Source organism: Oncorhynchus keta, chromosome 20 (genome assembly GCF_023373465.1).
Source record: "Oncorhynchus keta strain PuntledgeMale-10-30-2019 chromosome 20, Oket_V2, whole genome shotgun sequence".
Taxonomy (NCBI): Eukaryota; Metazoa; Chordata; class Actinopteri; order Salmoniformes; family Salmonidae; genus Oncorhynchus; species Oncorhynchus keta.
In genome coordinates, this window is record NC_068440.1 from 24,933,717 (window position 1) to 24,950,531 (window position 16,815).

General features: G+C 45.6%; 1 protein-coding gene and 1 long non-coding RNA gene across 2 annotated transcripts in view; one reads left to right on the forward strand and one right to left on the reverse strand.

Annotated features, from left to right (window-relative positions):
- Positions 1-16,815, forward strand: part of LOC118399585 (collagen alpha-2(VIII) chain-like) — a 133,528-nt gene that overhangs the window by 74,979 nt on the left and 41,734 nt on the right. The window lies entirely within an intron of this gene.
- The window catches only part of LOC127909925 (uncharacterized), a 77,599-nt gene that overhangs the window by 16,101 nt on the left and 44,683 nt on the right, over positions 1-16,815 (reverse strand). The gene's annotated exons all lie outside the window — the stretch shown is intronic.

Sequence of the window (16,815 nt, forward strand, 5' to 3'; positions counted from 1 at the left end):
CTAATGGGTGGACACATGCACATGCACACGCACAGTCACACATGCACGCACACACAAACACACACATGTGAATGGCCATACTGTTTCCCGCAGGGCTAGACGGTCATCAGCGAGTGATTATTTACACAAACAGTGGTTCAAACCGTGAGTAATGTGTTCAAAGAGACCACAAGCTGCGACTGCAACTTTAGTAATATGCAGTTAGCTGAAACCGGAAGGGTGTTATGACCTGACTGCCACTCAGGATGACGGAGAGATTACCTCATAGTGAAATGGTGATTCTCCAAATAAAAACCCACACGCTCAACTTCCTCTAGCGCTCACACAAACCCTGCGACTCAATAAGAACAGTGTGTTAAGTCACCAGTGTGGTACAAATGGTACACAGGCACACACACGCACACTCTGTCGGGCACACACAGGCACATCATACTCAATAAGCAGTCTGTGTGTCAAAAGGGCATGTCAAAATGGCTTACATACTGAACAACAGCTGTTTGTAAGACTGGTGTGTTTGTATTCGCTTCATGTGAGTGTGTGTAGTGTTTGTTTGGTGTTTGCAAGTGCCCCTCACCATTGGACTGCATTGTAATCATGCGGCTTGTAAAGCTATTAACACTGTCACTCAGCCTAGCCCTTGTGGCCTGTGTGTTTTTGCTTTGCCTACTCCCTCTAAGACTGGATTGATGTTTAGTTATACTACCACTAATTGGCTGAGAGAGTGGCATAGGAAAGTTATTTTCAGCTGTCTGTGTCATGTTTCTATCCTCGGTTAAGAGTCAGCATTCAGATTGTAACAGTGGAGGCTGGTGAAGGGAGGACGGCTCATAGTAATGGCTGGAATGGAATAATGACCGTTCCATTAATTCCACTGCAGCCATTACAATGACCTGTCCTCCAATTTCAAGTGAGACCAGGTGCCAATGGATTGTAAATTATTTCAATGGAAAGTAAGGTACTTAGGAAAAGTGCTTTCTTTCAGTATTGAGCTGAGGTAGAGCAGATTCACTAGGGCCTTACTGAAGTAGGGTGCTTCAGTTGCTGAGGTGAGAAATTGGGTATTGCTTTGTGGTTGTGGTCTATAAGTTAATATGGTTATGCTCTTGGTTGAAGTTTGCCAATAGTGGACAGTTATGCTGTAATGTGGTTGAAGTTGAGATCTGGTTGTACACATGTGGTTGTGGTTAAGGTATGGTGAAGCTCTCCAGTTATGCCATGTGGTTGTGGTTGAGGTTTGGTCATGATCTCCAGCATTGTGATGTCGTAGTGGTTGAAGGAGTGGTAGTGTTCACCAGTTATTCTACTGGAATAAAACAAACTTTTCAGGAAGTCAACATCAGCCATATTTTACCAAGAAATAGAAAAAAAATCCATATTTTACCATTGATGGGTTCTACATGAAACCCAAAAGGGTTCTACATGGAACAAAGAAGGGTTCTCCTATGGTGACAGACGAAGAACCTTTTTGGGACCCTTTTTTTCTACGAGTGTAGAGTCGTTAGATATTCAAATGATTGCATCAACAAGTTTTTGGGGCTAATGTGTGTGTGTGTGTGTGTGTGTGTGTGTGTGTGTGTGTGTGTGTGTGTGTGTGTGTGTGTGTGTGTGTGTGTGTGTGTGTGTGTGTGTGTGTGTGTGTGTGTGTGTGTGTGTGTGTGTGTGTGTGTGTGTGTGTTCAAGACTGAGTGTGTGTGTGTGTGTGTGTGTGTGTGTGTGTGTGTGTGTGTGTGTGTGTGTGTGTGTGTGTGTGTGTGTGTGTGTGTGTGTGTGTGTGTGTGTGTGTGTGTCCCAGGCCGGCAGCAGGCCGGAACACACCAGTCACACAGGACTTTGTCTGCAGAGCTTTTCAAGAAAAACATTTGATAAACAGATTGTGTGGCGGTTGTGGAGCAGCAGACCAGTGTGTGTGTGTGTCTGTCTGTCTGTCTGTCTGTCTGTCTGTCTGTCTGTCTGTCTGTCTGTCTGTCTGTCTGTCTGTCTGTCTGTCTGTCTGTCTGTCTGTCTGTGAATGTTCAGACGCCTGCAGGACGCTGGGCACAGTAACACTCGTTTACATTACACCACAAAACAACACACCCGTAGCCAGCCAAGAACCAACCACTGGGCTACCACTGTTCTCTCTCTCTCTCTCTCTCTCTCTCTCTCTCTCTCTCTCTCTCTCTCTCTCTCTCTCTCTCTCTCTCTCTCTGTCTCTCTCTATGTCTCTCTGTCTCTCTCTGGTGATCATGTTTTTCCTGGATTGGGCTCTAGATCCAAACAGTATGAGTAGTGAGAGGAAGTCAGTCTTTTTCAGCGGGATTCTACACTCACACGACACACACACGCACACACACACCAGACATGACTAATTACAAGAGCTTGGTGAAAGCTTTGAAAAACCCAGCCTAACCTGGCTGTAGAATCAGACATCAACCACCAAACGATTTGCTCACTAGCACCAAACAACCACAGGAAAAGAGTGGAGCTACTAAACAGAACCAGATACGAACTTACCACACGCAGTGATGGAGCGAACACCATTTGAAGTACTTAGCACAGACACTTCCTTAGAACCTAGTGCTTAGAACCAAAATGCTGGGTCTCAAAAACTATACAGATCAAAATTCAGAGTTTTGCAGAATAAGAACCAATATGTTCTTTGATGTGATTTAATAAGTAGGTAAGCAGCACCCTTGATGGCTAAAACGCCCTTAAAATGGCTTTGGCCAAACTCTATCAAAACAGTTTAGTGTCCAAGGCTTAACGAGAACGACTTGACGTATGTGGCAGTGTGGGCTCCTACTACTACTAGACAAAGCTATAGTCCTAGTCCTAGTGGGCTTCAAACCGCCTGATGGTCGCAGTGCAAGCATCACTGTGAGGTCAAACGCCCTCCTTCAGAATACCAGGGAGAAAAATAAAGATGGAAGAGAGGATGAGGGATGTTTGAAATGAAAGAGCGGAGGATAGCCAGAGAAGTGCAGTGATGAAGGGATCATATGGAACAAGGGATAGATAAAAGAGTGGAAGGAGAGGGGAGGTGAGCCAGCGAACTACCAAAGACTAAGGGCAGCTAATTGCTCAGAGTGCCCAGTGAGGAGACCTGCTGTATGTGGAAACATAGTCTTGGGTTGCCATACCTCCAAAATCACGTCTTTGTCACGCCTCCCTTACATTTACATTTAAGTAATTTAGCAGACGCTCTTATCCAGAGCGACTTACAAATTGGTGCATTCACCTTAAGACATCCAGTGGAACAGCCACTTTACAATAGTGCATCTAAATCTTTTAGGGGGGGGGGGTGAGAAGGATTACTTATCCTATCCTAGGTATTCCTTAAAGAGATGGGGTTTCAGGTGTCTCCGGAAGGTGGTGATTGACTCCGCTGTCCTGGCGTCGTGAGGGAGTTTGTTCCACCATTGGGGGGCCAGAGCAGCGAACAGTTTTGACTGGGCTGAGCGGGAACTGTACTTCCTCAGTGGTAGGGAGGCGAGCAGGCCAGAGGTGGATGAACGCAGTGCCCTTGTTTGGGTGTAGGGCCTGATCAGAGCCTGGAGGTACTGAGGTGCCGTTCCCCTCACAGCTCCGTAGGCAAGCACCATGGTCTTGTAGCGGATGCGAGCTTCAACTGGAAGCCAGTGGAGAGAGCGGAGGAGCGGGGTGACGTGAGAGAACTTGGGAAGGTTGAACACCAGACGGGCTGCGGCGTTCTGGATGAGTTGTAGGGGTTTAATGGTACAGGCAGGGAGCCCAGCCAACAGCGAGTTGCAGTAATCCAGACGGGAGATGACAAGTGCCTGGATTAGGACCTGCGCCGCTTCCTGTGTGAGGCAGGGTCGTACTCTGCGGATGTTGTAGAGCATGAACCTACAGGAACGGGCCACCGCCTTGATGTTAGTTGAGAACGACAGGGTGTTGTCCAGGATCACGCCAAGGTTCTTAGCGCTCTGGGAGGAGGACACAATGGAGTTGTCAACTGTGATGGCGAGATCATGGAACGGGCAGTCCTTCCCCGGGAGGAAGAGCAGCTCCGTCTTGCCGAGGTTCAGCTTGAGGTGGTGATCCGTCATCCACACTGATATGTCTGCCAGACATGCAGAGATGCGATTCGCCACCTGGTCATCAGAAGGGGGAAAGGAGAAGATTAATTGTGTGTCGTCTGCATAGCAATGATAGGAGAGACCATGTGAGGTTATGACAGAGCCAAGTGACTTGGTGTATAGCGAGAATAGGAGAGGGCCTAGAACAGAGCCCTGGGGACACCAGTGGTGAGAGCGCGTGGTGAGGAGACAGATTCTCGCCACGCCACCTGGTAGGAGCGACCTGTCAGGTAGGACGCAATCCAAGCGTGGGCCGCGGCGGAGATGCCCAACTCGGAGAGGGTGGAGAGGAGGATCTGATGGTTCACAGTATCGAAGGCAGCCGATAGGTCTAGAAGGATGAGAGCAGAGGAGAGAGAGTTAGCTTTAGCAGTGCGGAGCGCCTCTGTGATACAGAGAAGAGCAGTCTCAGTTGAATGACTAGTCTTGAAACCTGACTGATTTGGATCAAGAAGGTCATTCTGAGAGAGATATAGCGGTAGAGCTGGCCAAGGACGGCACGCTCAAGAGTTTTGGAGAGAAAAGAAAGAAGGGATACTGGTCTGTAGTTGTTGACATCGGAGGGATCGAGTGTAGGTTTTTTCAGAAGGGGTGCAACTCTCGCTCTCTTGAAGACGGAAGGGACGTAGCCAGCGGTCAGGGATGAGTTGATGAGCGAGGTGAGGTAAGGGAGAAGGTCTCTCGAAATGGTCTGGAGAAGAGAGGAGGGGATAGGGTCAAGCGGGCAGGTTGTTGGGCGGCCGGCCGTCACAAGACGCGAGATTTCATCTGGAGAGAGAGGGGAGAAAGAGGTCAGAGCACAGGGTAGGGCAGTGTGAGCAGAACCAGCGGTGTCGTTTGACTTAGCAAACGAGGATCGGATGTCGTCGACCTTCTTTTCAAAATGGTTGACGAAGTCATCTGCAGGGGGAGGATTCAGGAGGGAGGAGAAGGTGGCAAAGAGCTTCCTAGGGTTAGAGGCAGATGCTTGGAATTTAGAGTGGTAGAAAGTGGCTTTAGCAGCAGAGACAGAGGAGGAAAATGTAGAGAGGAGGGAGTGAAAGGATGCCAGGTCCGCAGGGAGGCGAGTTTTCCTCCATTTCCGCTCGGCTGCCCGGAGCCCTGTCCTGTTCCCTTGGAGGTCTGCAGAATTTTGTATTGCAAAAACGGTTTGAATGGTCCACTGGCTCCCAGTGGCAAGATTTGAATTTGTTGTAACATTTTAATTAAACTTCTTGACGCACGGATCCCTTTAGCGGGATAATTTTCATCAACAACCGCTGAATTGCAGAGCACCAAATTCAAATAAAATTACTAAAAATGTTTATATTCATGAAATCACAAGTGCAATATAGCAAAACACAGCTTAGCTTGTTGTTAATCCACCTGTCGTGTCAGATTTTGAAAATATGCTTTACAGCGACAGCAATCCAAGCGTTTGTGTGAGTTTATCGATCACTAGACAAAACATTATGAACACCTAGCATCAAAGTAGCTTGGTCACGAAAATCAGAAAAGCAATAAAATGAATATCTTACCTTTGATGATCTTCGGATGGTTGCACTCACGAGACTCCCAGTTACACAATAAATCTTCCTTTTGTTCCATAAAGATTATTTTTATATCCAAAATACCTCCATTTGTTTGGCGCATTATGTTCATAAATCCACAGGCTCGAGCGATCACGACATCGCAGACGAAAATTCCAAATAGTGTCCCTTATGTCCACAGAAACATGTCAAACATTTTTTATAATCAATATATAATCGATAATATATCAAGCGGCACTGTCTCTTTTTCAGTAGGAGAGGGAGAGTCAATGGCTAACCCACTGTGTTGCGTGAGCAAAACTCATGGGAACACCAAGCGATGTTATCTTTCTCGCTAATTTTTCAAAATAAAAGCCTAAAACTATGTCTAAAGACTGTTGACACCTTGAGGAAGCGATAGGAAAATGAATCTGGTTGATATCCCTTTAAATGGAGCGAAGGCAGGCTATGGAACATTGAGCTTTCAAAATAGAAGCCACTTCCTGGTTTGATTGTCCTCAGGTTTTTGCCTGCAATATCAGTTCTGTTTACTCACAGACAGGAGGTGTAGTCCCTGTCTCTCTGCCTCCTGCTTTAAGGAGGTGTAGTCCCTGTCTCTCTGCCTCCTGCTTTACGGAGGTGTAGTCCCTGTCTCTCTGCCTCCTGCTTTAAGGAGGTGTAGTCCCTGTCTCTCTGCCTCCTGCTTTAAGGAGGTGTAGTCCCTGTCTCTATGCTTCCTGCTTTATGGAGGTGTAGTCCCTGTCTCTATGCTTCCTGCTTTATGGAGGTGTAGTCCCTGTCTCTATGCTTCCTGCTTTATGGAGGTGTAGTCCCTGTCTCTCTGCTTCCTGCTTTATGGAGGTGTAGTCCCTGTCTCTATGCTTCCTGCTTTATGGAGGTGTAGTCCCTGTCTCTATGCTTCCTGCTTTATGGAGGTGTAGTCCCTGTCTCTCTGCCTCCTGCTTTAAGGAGGTGTAGTCCCTGTCTCTATGCTTCCTGCTTTATGGAGGTGTAGTCCCTGTCTCTCTGCCTCCTGCTTTATGGAGGTGTAGTCCCTGTCTCTATGCTTCCTGCTTTATGGAGGTGTAGTCCCTGTCTCTATGCTTCCTGCTTTATGGAGGTGTAGTCCCTGTCTCTCTGCCTCCTGCTTTATGGAGGTGTAGTCCCTGTCTCTATGCTTCCTGCTTTGTGGAGGTGTAGTCCCTGTCTCTATGCTTCCTGCTTTATGGAGGTGTAGTCCCTGTCTCTATGCTTCCTGCTTTATGGAGGTGTAGTCCCTGTCTCTATGCTTCCTGCTTTATGGAGGTGTAGTCCCTGTCTCTCTGCCTCCTGCTTTAAGGAGGTGTAGTCCCTGTCTCTATGCTTCCTGCTTTATGGAGGTGTAGTCCCTGTCTCTCTGCCTCCTGCTTTATGGAGGTGTAGTCCCTGTCTCTCTGCTTCCTGCTTTATGGAGGTGTAGTCCCTGTCTCTCTGCCTCCTGCTTTATGGAGGTGTAGTCCCTGTCTCTCTGCCTCCTGCTTTATGGAGGTGTAGTCCCTGTCTCTCTGCCTCCTGCTTTATGGAGGTGTAGTCCCTGTCTCTATGCTTCCTGCTTTATGGAGGTGTAGTCCCTGTCTCTATGCTTCCTGCTTTATGGAGGTGTAGTCCCTGTCTCTCTGCCTCCTGCTTTAAGGAGGTGTAGTCCCTGTCTCTATGCTTCCTGCTTTAAGGAGGTGTAGTCCCTGTCTCTATGCTTCCTGCTTTATGGAGGTGTAGTCCCTGTCTCTCTGTCTCCTGCTTTAAGGAGGTGTAGTCCCTGTCTCTCTGCCTCCTGCTTTAAGGAGGTGTAGTCCCTGTCCCTCTGCAACCCTGCTTTATGGAGGTGTAGTCCCTGTCTCTCTGCTTCCTGCTTTATGGAGGTGGAGACCCTGTCTCTGCTTCCTGCTATATGGAGGTGTATTCCCTGTCTCTCTGCCTCCTGCTATATGGAGGTGTAGAAACATCAGGGTATTCTAGGGCAGGGTTGGGATTTCCACTGATGTCTTATTCTAATCATTAGAGAGCTTCTGAAAACCAACAGTCGCAAAACAAAAACTACAGAGGATGAAAAGGGAGGAGAGGAAATTGTCCTATTTTCACACCCTTGGATGCATCCACTTTATGTTTCGCGTGCGCACACACACACACACACACACACACACACACACACACACACACACACACACACACACACACACACACACACACACACACACACACACACACACACACACACACACACACACACACACACAGTGGTGATTTCACCTCTTGCACCTGATCGGGGTTCTGTAAATATTTGGTGGTGGTAACATGAGGATGAAACGATAAATTAAAGCAAACAGGCCCAGCGGAGCTCTGACAGGTAAAACAAACATTAATCCAGTAACACGTTAGCCCAGACCCAGACCTGGCACGTCCACCATGGCACCTGGGTGGGTCCAAAAACACACTTAAAAACATACAGTACACACACATATTCAGTAAACACACAAAGGACACATACAGTACACACACAAACACACACACACACAAACACACACACACACAAACACACACACAAACACACATGCAAGCTACACATGGATTTGAATTACATCCTTGCCCTCATGGCACTCAACTTAGGCTGTTGAATATTGAACACTGGCTGTAGAGTTCTAATGCTACCAAAGCCGACCCACTGGCAGTAGAGTTCTAATGCCAATCAGACCAACCCACGGTTAGTAGAGTTCTACTACTAATCAGACCAACCCACTGGCAGTAGAGTTCTAATACTAATCAGACCAACCCACTGGCAGTAGAGTTCTACTACTAATCAGACCGACCCACTGTTAGTAGAGTTCTACTACTAATCAGACCAACCCACTGGCAGTAGAGTTCTACTACTAATCAGACCAACCCACTGGCAGTAGAGTTCTAATACTAATCAGACCAACCCACTGGCAGTAGAGTTCTACTACTAATCAGACCAACCCACTGGCAGTAGAGTTCTACTACTAATCAGACCAACCCACTGGCAGTAGAGTTCTACTACTAATCAGATCAACCCACTGGCAGTAGAGTTCTAATACAAATCAGACCAACCCACTGGCAGTAGAGTTCTAATACTAAATCAGACCAACCCACTGGCAGTAGAGTTCTAATACTAATCAGACCAACCCACTGGCAGTAGAGTTCTAATACTAATCAGACCAACCCACTGGCAGTAGAGTTCTAATGCTACCTAAGCCGACCCACTGGCAGTAGAGTTCTAATGCCAATCAGACCAACCCACTGGCAGTAGAGTTCTAATACTAATCAGACCAACCCACTGGCAGTAGAGTTCTAATGCTACCTAAGCCGACCCACTGGCAGTAGAGTTCTACTACTAATCAGACCAACACACTGGCAGTAGAGTTCTACTACTAATCAGACCAACCCACTGTTAGTAGAGATCTACTACTAATCAGACCAACCCACTGGCAGTAGAGTTCTAATACTAATCAGACCAACACACTGGCAGTAGAGTTCTAATGCCAATCAGACCAACCCACTGGCAGTAGAGTTCTAATACTAATCAGACCAACCCACTGGCAGTAGAGTTCTAATACTAATCAGACCAACCCACTGGCAGTAGAGTTCTAATAGTAATCAGACCAACCCACTGGCAGTAGAGTTCTAATAGTAATCAGATCAACCCACTGGCATTAGAGTTCTAATACTAATCAGACCAACCCACTGGCAGTAGAGTTCTACTACTAATCAGACCAACCCACTGGCAGTAGAGTTCTAATACTAATCAGACCAACCCACTGGCAGTAGAGTTCTACTACTAATCAGACCGACCCACTGTTAGTAGAGTTCTACTACTAATCAGACCAACCCACTGGCAGTAGAGTTCTACTACTAATCAGACCAACCCACTGGCAGTAGAGTTCTAATAGTAATCAGACCAACCCACTGGCAGTAGAGTTCTAATAGTAATCAGATCAACCCACTGGCATTAGAGTTCTAATACTAATCAGACCAACCCACTGGCAGTAGAGTTCTACTACTAATCAGACCAACCCACTGGCAGTAGAGTTCTAATACTAATCAGACCAACCCACTGGCAGTAGAGTTCTACTACTAATCAGACCGACCCACTGTTAGTAGAGTTCTACTACTAATCAGACCAACCCACTGGCAGTAGAGTTCTACTACTAATCAGACCAACCCACTGGCAGTAGAGTTCTACTATTAATCAGACCAACCCACTGGCAGTAGAGTTCTAATACAAATCAGACCAACCCACTGGCAGTAGAGTTCTAATACTAAATCAGACCAACCCACTGGCAGTAGAGTTCTAATACTAATCAGACCAACCCACTGGCAGTAGAGTTCTAATACTAATCAGACCAACCCACTGGCAGTAGAGTTCTAATGCTACCTAAGCCGACCCACTGGCAGTAGAGTTCTAATGCCAATCAGACCAACCCACTGGCAGTAGAGTTCTAATACTAATCAGACCAACCCACTGGCAGTAGGGTTCTAATACTAATCAGACCAACCCACTGGCAGTAGAGTTCTAATGCTACCTAAGCCGACCCACTGGCAGTAGAGTTCTAATGCCAATCAGACCAACCCACTGTTAGTAGAGTTCTACTACTAATCAGACCAACACACTGGCAGTAGAGTTCTACTACTAATCAGACCAACCCACTGTTAGTAGAGATCTACTACTAATCAGACCAACCCACTGGCAGTAGAGTTCTAATACTAATCAGACCAACCCACTGGCAGTAGAGTTCTAATGCCAATCAGACCAACCCACTGGCAGTAGAGTTCTAATACTAATCAGACCAACCCACTGGCAGTAGAGTTCTAATACTAATCAGACCAACCCACTGGCAGTAGAGTTCTAATAGTAATCAGACCAACCCACTGGCAGTAGAGTTCTAATAGTAATCAGATCAACCCACTGGCATTAGAGTTCTAATACTAATCAGACCAACCCACTGGCAGAAGAGTTCTAATGCCAATCAGACCAACCCACTGTTAGTAGAGTTCTACTACTAATCAGACCAACCCACTGTTAGTAGAGTTCTACTACTAATCAGACCAACCTACTGGCAGTAGAGTTCTAATACTAATCAGACCAACCCACTGGCAGTAGAGTTGTAATGCCAATCAGACCAACCCACTGGCAGTAGAGTTCTAATACTAATCAGACCAACCCACTGGCAGTAGAGTTCTAATACTAATCAGACCAACCCACTGGCAGTAGAGTTCTAATAGTAATCAGACCAACCCACTGGCAGTAGAGTTCTAATAGTAATCAGACCAACCCACTGGCATTAGAGTTCTAATACTAATCAGACCAACCCACTGGCAGTAGAGTTCTAATGGCAATCAGACCAACCCACTGTTAGTAGAGTTCTACTACTAATCAGACCAACCCACTGGCAGTAGAGTTCTAATACTAATCAGACCAACCCACAGTTAGTAGTGTTCTACTACTAATCAGACCAACCCACTGGCAGTAGAGTTCTACTACTAATCAGACCAACCCACTGGCAGTAGAGTTCTAATACTAATCAGACCAACCCACTGGCAGTAGAGTTCTAATGCTACCTAAGCCGACCCACTGGCAGTAGAGTTCTAATGCCAATCAGACCAACCCACTGTTAGTAGAGTTCTACTACTAATCAGGCCAACCCACTGTTAGTAGAGTTCTACTACTAATCAGACCAACCCACTGTTAGTAGAGTTCTGCTACTAATCAGACCAACCGACTGTTAGTAGAGTTCTACTACTAATCAGACCAACCCACTGGCAGTAGAGTTCTAATACTAATCAGACCAACCCACTGGCAGTAGAGTTCTAATAGTAATCAGATCAACCCACTGGCATTAGAGTTCTAATACTAATCAGACCATCCACTGGCAGTAGAGTTCTAATGCCAATCAGACCAACCCACTGTTAGTAGAGTTCTACTACTAATCAGACCAACCCACTGTTAGTAGAGTTCTACTACTAATCAGACCAACCCACTGGCAGTAGAGTTCTAATACTAATCAGACCAACCCACTGGCAGTAGAGTTCTAATAGTAAATCAGACCAACCCACTGGCAGTAGAGTTCTAATAGTAATCAGACCAACCCACTGGCATTAGAGTTCTAATACTAATCAGACCAACCCACTGGCAGTAGAGTTCTAATGGCAATCAGACCAACCCACTGTTAGTAGAGTTCTACTACTAATCAGACCAACCCACTGGCAGTAGAGTTCTAATACTAATCAGACCAATCCACAGTTAGTAGTGTTCTACTACTAATCAGACCAACCCACTGGCAGTAGAGTTCTACTACTAATCAGACCAACCCACTGGCAGTAGAGTTCTACTACTAATCAGACCAACCCACTGTTAGTAGAGTTCTGCTACTAATCAGACCAACCGACTGTTAGTAGAGTTCTACTACTAATCAGACCAACCCACTGGCAGTAGTGTTCTACTACTAATCAGACCAACCCACTGGCAGTAGAGTTCTAATACTAATCAGACCAACCCACTGGCAGTAGAGTTCTAATAGTAATCAGATCAACCCACTGGCATTAGAGTTCTAATACTAATCAGACCATCCACTGGCAGTAGAGTTCTAATGCCAATCAGACCAACCCACTGTTAGTAGAGTTCTACTACTAATCAGACCAACCCACTGTTAGTAGAGTTCTACTACTAATCAGACCAACCCACTGGCAGTAGAGTTCTAATACTAATCAGACCAACCCACTGGCAGTAGAGTTCTAATAGTAAATCAGACCAACCCACTGGCAGTAGAGTTCTAATAGTAATCAGACCAACCCACTGGCATTAGAGTTCTAATACTAATCAGACCAACCCACTGGCAGTAGAGTTCTAATGGCAATCAGACCAACCCACTGTTAGTAGAGTTCTACTACTAATCAGACCAACCCACTGGCAGTAGAGTTCTAATACTAATCAGACCAATCCACAGTTAGTAGTGTTCTACTACTAATCAGACCAACCCACTGGCAGTAGAGTTCTACTACTAATCAGACCAACCCACTGGCAGTAGAGTTCTAATACTAATCAGACCAACCCACTGGCAGTAGAGTTCTAATGCTACCTAAGCCGACCCACTGGCAGTAGAGTTCTAATGCCAATCAGACCAACCCACTGTTAGTAGAGTTCTACTACTAATCAGGCCAACCCACTGTTAGTAGAGTTCTACTACTAATCAGACCAACCCACTGGCAGTAGAGTTCTACTACTAATCAGACCAACCCACTGTTAGTAGAGTTCTGCTACTAATCAGACCAACCGACTGTTAGTAGAGTTCTACTACTAATCAGACCAACCCACTGGCAGTAGAGTTCTAATACTAATCAGACCAACCCACTGGCAGTAGAGTTCTAATAGTAATCAGATCAACCCACTGGCATTAGAGTTCTAATACTAATCAGACCATCCACTGGCAGTAGAGTTCTAATACTAATCAGACCAACCCACTGGCAGTAGAGTTCTACTACTAATCAGACCGACCCACTGTTAGTAGAGTTCTACTACTAATCAGACCAACCCACTGGCAGTAGAGTTCTACTACTAATCAGACCAACCCACTGGCAGTAGAGTTCTAATACTAATCAGACCAACCCACTGGCAGTAGAGTTCTACTACTAATCAGACCAACCCACTGGCAGTAGAGTTCTACTACTAATCAGACCAACCCACTGGCAGTAGAGTTCTACTACTAATCAGACCAACCCACTGGCAGTAGAGTTCTAATACAAATCAGACCAACCCACTGGCAGTAGAGTTCTAATACTAAATCAGACCAACCCACTGGCAGTAGAGTTCTAATACTAATCAGACCAACCCACTGGCAGTAGAGTTCTAATACTAATCAGACCAACCCACTGGCAGTAGAGTTCTAATGCTACCTAAGCTGACCCACTGGCAGTAGAGTTCTAATGCCAATCAGACCAACCCACTGGCAGTAGAGTTCTAATACTAATCAGACCAACCCACTGGCAGTAGGGTTCTAATACTAATCAGACCAACCCACTGGCAGTAGAGTTCTAATGCTACCTAAGCCGACCCACTGGCAGTAGAGTTCTAATGCCAATCAGACCAACCCACTGTTAGTAGAGTTCTACTACTAATCAGACCAACCAACTGTTAGTAGAGTTCTACTACTAATCAGACCAACACACTGGCAGTAGAGTTCTACTACTAATCAGACCAACCCACTGTTAGTAGAGATCTACTACTAATCAGACCAACCCACTGGCAGTAGAGTTCTAATACTAATCAGACCAACCCACTGGCAGTAGAGTTCTAATGCCAATCAGACCAACCCACTGGCAGTAGAGTTCTAATACTAATCAGACCAACCCACTGGCAGTAGAGTTCTAATACTAATCAGACCAACCCACTGGCAGTAGAGTTCTAATAGTAATCAGACCAACCCACTGGCAGTAGAGTTCTAATAGTAATCAGATCAACCCACTGGCATTAGAGTTCTAATACTAATCAGACCAACCCACTGGCAGTAGAGTTCTACTACTAATCAGACCAACCCACTGGCAGTAGAGTTCTAATACTAATCAGACCAACCCACTGGCAGTAGAGTTCTACTACTAATCAGACCGACCCACTGTTAGTAGAGTTCTACTACTAATCAGACCAACCCACTGGCAGTAGAGTTCTACTACTAATCAGACCAACCCACTGGCAGTAGAGTTCTAATAGTAATCAGACCAACCCACTGGCAGTAGAGTTCTAATAGTAATCAGATCAACCCACTGGCATTAGAGTTCTAATACTAATCAGACCAACCCACTGGCAGTAGAGTTCTACTACTAATCAGACCGACCCACTGTTAGTAGAGTTCTACTACTAATCAGACCAACCCACTGGCAGTAGAGTTCTACTACTAATCAGACCAACCCACTGGCAGTAGAGTTCTACTATTAATCAGACCAACCCACTGGCAGTAGAGTTCTAATACAAATCAGACCAACCCACTGGCAGTAGAGTTCTAATACTAAATCAGACCAACCCACTGGCAGTAGAGTTCTAATACTAATCAGAACAACCCACTGGCAGTAGAGTTCTAATACTAATCAGACCAACCCACTGGCAGTAGAGTTCTAATGCTACCTAAGCCGACCCACTGGCAGTAGAGTTCTAATGCCAATCAGACCAACCCACTGGCAGTAGAGTTCTAATACTAATCAGACCAACCCACTGGCAGTAGGGTTCTAATACTAATCAGACCAACCCACTGGCAGTAGAGTTCTAATGCTACCTAAGCCGACCCACTGGCAGTAGAATTCTAATGCCAATCAGACCAACCCACTGTTAGTAGAGTTCTACTACTAATCAGACTAACACACTGGCAGTAGAGTTCTACTACTAATCAGACCAACCCACTGTTAGTAGAGATCTACTACTAATCAGACCAACCCACTGGCAGTAGAGTTCTAATACTAATCAGACCAACCCACTGGCAGTAGAGTTCTAATGCCAATCAGACCAACCCACTGGCAGTAGAGTTCTAATACTAATCAGACCAACCCACTGGCAGTAGAGTTCTAATACTAATCAGACCAACCCACTGGCAGTAGAGTTCTAATAGTAATCAGACCAACCCACTGGCAGTAGAGTTCTAATAGTAATCAGATCAACCCACTGGCATTAGAGTTCTAATACTAATCAGACCAACCCACTGGCAGTAGAGTTCTAATGCCAATCAGACCAACCCACTGTTAGTAGAGTTCTACTACTAATAAGACCAACCCACTGTTAGTAGAGTTCTACTACTAATCAGACCAACCTACTGGCAGTAGAGTTCTAATACTAATCAGACCAACCCACTGGCAGTAGAGTTGTAATGCCAATCAGACCAACCCACTGGCAGTAGAGTTCTAATACTAATCAGACCAACCCACTGGCAGTAGAGTTCTAATACTAATCAGACCAACCCACTGGCAGTAGAGTTCTAATAGTAATCAGACCAACCCACTGGCAGTAGAGTTCTAATAGTAATCAGACCAACCCACTGGCAATAGAGTTCTAATACTAATCAGACCAACCCACTGGCAGTAGAGTTCTAATGGCAATCAGACCAACCCACTGTTAGTAGAGTTCTACTACTAATCAGACCAACCCACTGGCAGTAGAGTTCTAATACTAATCAGACCAACCCACAGTTAGTAGTGTTCTACTACTAATCAGACCAACCCACTGGCAGTAGAGTTCTACTACTAATCAGACCAACCCACTGGCAGTAGAGTTCTAATACTAATCAGACCAACCCACTGGCAGTAGAGTTCTAATGCTACCTAAGCCGACCCACTGGCAGTAGAGTTCTAATGCCAATCAGACCAACCCACTGTTAGTAGAGTTCTACTACTAATCAGACCAACCCACTGTTAGTAGAGTTCTACTACTAATCAGACCAACCCACTGGCAGTAGAGTTCTAATACTAATCAGACCATCCACTGGCATTAGAGTTCTAATAATAATCAGACCAACCCACTGGCAGTAGAGTTCTAATGCCAATCAGAACAACCCACTGTTAGTAGAGTTCTACTACTAATCAGACCAACCCACTGTTAGTAGAGTTCTACTACTAATCAGACCAACCCACTGGCAGTAGAGTTCTAATACTAATCAGACCAACCCACTGTTAGTAGAGTTCTACTACTAATCAGACCAACCCACTGTTAGTAGAGTTCTACTACTAATCAGACCAACCCACTGGCAGTAGAGTTGTAATGCCAATCAGACCAACCCACTGGCAGTAGAGTTCTAATACTAATCAGACCAACCCACTGGCAGTAGAGTTCTAATACTAATCAGACCAACCCACTGGCAGTAGAGTTCTAATAGTAATCAGACCAACCCACTGGCAGTAGAGTTCTAATAGTAATCAGACCAACCCACTGGCATTAGAGTTCTAATACTAATCAGACCAACCCACTGGCAGTAGAGTTCTAATGGCAATCAGACCAACCCACTGTTAGTAGAGTTCTACTACTAATCAGACCAACCCACTGGCAGTAGAGTTCTAATACTAATCAGACCAACCCACTGTTAGTAGTGTTCTACTACTAATCAGACCAACCCACTGGCAGTAGAGTTCTACTACTAATCAGACCAACCCACTGGCAGTAGAGTTCTAATACTAATCAGACCAACCCACTGGCAGTAGAGTTCTAA